This window comes from Protopterus annectens, chromosome 2.part0 (assembly GCF_019279795.1).
Source record: "Protopterus annectens isolate FY-2018-M chromosome 2.part0, PAN1.0, whole genome shotgun sequence".
NCBI lineage: Eukaryota > Metazoa > Chordata > Ceratodontiformes > Protopteridae > Protopterus > Protopterus annectens.
In genome coordinates, this window is record NC_056728.1 from 909,687,470 (window position 1) to 909,691,191 (window position 3,722).

The 3,722-nt window shown below is 37.3% G+C and overlaps 1 pseudogene; it reads left to right on the forward strand.

Annotated features, from left to right (window-relative positions):
- The first annotated feature begins 515 nt into the window (after positions 1–515).
- Positions 516–2,278, forward strand: LOC122792790 (annotated as a pseudogene).
- Positions 2,279–3,722: the final 1,444 nt, after the last annotated feature.

Below are 3,722 nucleotides of genomic sequence, written 5' to 3' on the forward strand. Positions count from 1 at the left end.
TCTCCATTGTTTTTCTCAGCTGGGGTGCCTTTATACAAGGCTTGCATGTTCCCTGTGTGTGTGTGTGTGTGTGTGTGTGTGTGTGTGTGTGTGTGTGTGTGTGTGTGTGTGTGTGTGTGTGTGTGTGTGTGTGTGTGTGTGTGTGTGTGTGTGTGTGTGTGTGTGTGTGTATGTAGTACCTTTCTCACTCTCTCTCACTCTCTTTCTTCTTGTGTATATGCAAGCCTGTGTCCTAGGGTGGTTTGGCATCCTTTCCAGCATTACTTTCTTGTATAAATGCCATTGAGTATCAGTCAGTATGGGCTCCAGCTCCTACAACTCTGGTTTAAAGCAGACAATGATTTAATGTTTTGTCAGGGCAAATGTGTTTGAACCTGCTTCTCTTTCAGCTTTGTTTCCAAAATGACACCCAACTGAACCATTTCAAGTTTGACTGTTCATATATTATTGTTTTAATACCTCATTTATGAATATTTTGTGTAGAGTGACATATCAGCAGCAGTTTACTGGGGGGGATGAATTGGATTTGGTTGGTCCAGCATGTCAAAAATAAAGAAGACTATAACTTAGAAGCCTACATGAAAAATGACCCTTTGTTCTACTGATCACTTTGGCGGATTACCAAGTTACTGGTGTGGTATGGAAACCAGCTAACAGGACTACTTCTCATCAATGGCAGTAACTTGCAAGGCAAATGAATGGTAGGTCACATTATTAAATTATTGTTTCAGATAGTTCTTCTAGCACCATTCCTTCTTATGTCCATTGTGGGTAGTTGTGCTCTAAACCATGATATTTCAGAACTAGGCAAACAAGGGCTAGACAAAGAGACCTTAATAGAAGGATTAGCATGTAAGTACAAAAAAAATGGAAGAAAATGGGGAACATTAGAATGTATGGACTTATAATGTATTATAGAAATGTAGCAAGTGAAAAGATGGAAGAAAAATGAGGAAATCAAAGATGAACTGCTAAATGTTGTGGATATAGCTGCTATAATGAGAATGTAAACATATTCAGTAGAGTAACAATGTTTTACATGTTTTCTTTGTACAGAGACTTCTACTTATGTCTCAAATGCAGCAAAGTGTTTCAATATTATAAGCATGCATTCATGGCCCACCTGAGATTACATTGTCCAAAGAGACTGCAGAGTTCAGAGGTTTCTGCTGACAATGAGGATGATCACAGGGGTCAGAATCAGTCCCTTGGAGTAGGAAGATCAAGCACTAGATCCAGCTCATCCACTGCACATTCCTTCCGAGCCCCGTTTGAAAGTAGACCATCATACCCTGGCAAAGGAAATGGAAATATCTGCAACAATGTCTAAGGATAAACCTTTTAGTGGCTGCAGTAAAACAGCAGAATTTCCCTAGTTTAACAAATCTCAATTTATCAGCCTGCAACGTCAGTATAAAGCTGAAAGTCGACTTTCTTTTCCCAAAATAGATCTGATGTGTGTTCCACAACTTAATAGATATAACTTTGGCATGGACATGGAGAAAAGTAGCTTATTTTCAATTCCAAGTAAAAAAATGCAAAAGTCCAGCATAAGTGCTTTTGCTGAAGTAAAAATAAACATGACAGAATCTTAAAGAAAAGTCTTCTGACAAAGCTATAGCAGATGAGAGCAGCAAGGGTACAAAGAAAACCAGAAAGGTAACAGCGGTTATAGAAGTAACACAAGTTCGACATCATGTTAACACTCTAAGAAGTGCTTTTGCAACAGAATTCCAACATAGTTGTCAACTGAAAAGAAAAAGCACATTTTCTCAAGCTGTTTCTTCCTTTTCCCAAATGCCTTCTTTAAGAATGACCCAAAAGCTGATTTCAGTACTGGACTGTCATTCTGATGCTGAATGCATTACTTCAGATCAATTATATCATGCTTACCCTTTAACATTCAAATTATCTAACACAGATCTTAACTCTGCTATTCAAAGAGGGAATCCTAAAGAAACCTCCTTTCTGTATGCTATTGCATTTTTGCCAAAAACCTCTCCAGCCATTCAACTACATGTGCCACCTGCTCTTACTCTCTTACCCCACTTTTTTTACATCATTCTGTCTTCCTGCTCAGACCTAGTGTGCTAAATGCAATGCTTCCTTTAGAATGACACCTGATTTCATCTATCACATGCAGTCTCATCACAAAAAAGAATTTTCAGTTGAACCACTGGTAAAAAGGAGGTGGGAAGAGATGTTAAAATGTTCTATATGTAATTTATCTTTCAGATAAAACCATCACCTATCTAGGCACATAACATCTCATAACTGAATTTCCTGTGAAGTAATTTATTTATTAATTAGTTACTCTTTCTGTTTGAATAACTGCTGCTTATTAATACTCATTTATTTTCACATAAAATCAACTTTCTACACCACAAAGTCATTATAAATGTAAGCACATTTAAACTTTACAGTTATAGAACATCAGAAATGTGTTTTAGATAATGTAATTGTTCTACTTAATTATGCTTACTTTTCCATACATGTGGATATGAAGTAACAGTGGGGGAGTGCATGCAACAGATACTGTACATTGTTAAATGCACAATTTCAGATGTGCACCGATTAATTTAATATTTTAAGGAAAGTGAGGTGTGTGTCGATAAAACTCTTGAGTTCCTCTCTCTCTCTCTCTCTCCGTCTCTCTCACTGTCTCTATGCAGCTTACTAAATGTTATAACCTGTTTGGCTACACTTGGTGAATCTGCAGAACATGGAAGTTTTCAGGAAAAAGATGAATGCCTTACACATTTATTTGTAAATAATGTTGAAAAGGCAGACATGATTACCAGCAGTTCTATTCCAATTCCATAATAGCAAGTGCAAATAGTTAAAAGCTTATTTAAAGTTTCTTTCCATCTAGTTTTAATGTGGATGAGGTTTCATCTGTTGGTGATTAACTTGCCAAGTGGCATTTTCAGAGTATCACTGCCAGTGCACTTTTTATTTGTGCAGTGACAGTGTTGCAATATGTGTGGTCATTTTGTCACAGTCATGGAGTTAGTATATTTTATGAAAAGGGGTGAAGTTTATCATATAGCTTTTTTCATTCAGTTGAACTTGCTACACCTTTTTCTCATTTGTCCTGTGAAGTTTTTCCACTTCAAATCTAGGCAGACATAGGGGAAGTCATTTCAAATACACTTGTTCTAGAAGTTGTAAATAAAATCTGATCATTATCACCCCCATTCACACCCCCTTCAAATAAGTGTCGATTGTCCCTTAATGTTTAAGTATTTCCTTGATTTTTTTCCTTATACTTTCTAGCCACATGACGTCTTCTCAACTCTGTGATACTGCCACTTTAGGGTCTGGATGGAGAGATGATAAAATCATCAAGCAAGGGAGAGTAGTATTGCTGGAACTGAATTCATCTTCAAGTCTTGGTGAGTACCTTCACAAGGTGACCCTGTTTTTTACAAAATCTCACCAAGATGACACTGACATATAGACTATATTTTATACAGCATATATCATGGACAAAAGTAGGTTAAAAATAAAAGACAGTGGAGTGCCCAAGTCCCATGATAATAAAGTGCCCAATCCTGGTAGGTGCACTTTTGTCAGGACTGGAACAAATGACAGTGTAGAATCCTCAAGACATGGAAACATTCCTACAAATTCCTACAGGGGGATGCCCCCCCCCCCCCCCCACTGTAGAAAGAAGTTGTAGTTTAAAAAAACACAAAAACTGATAGGCCAAAAAAACAGCC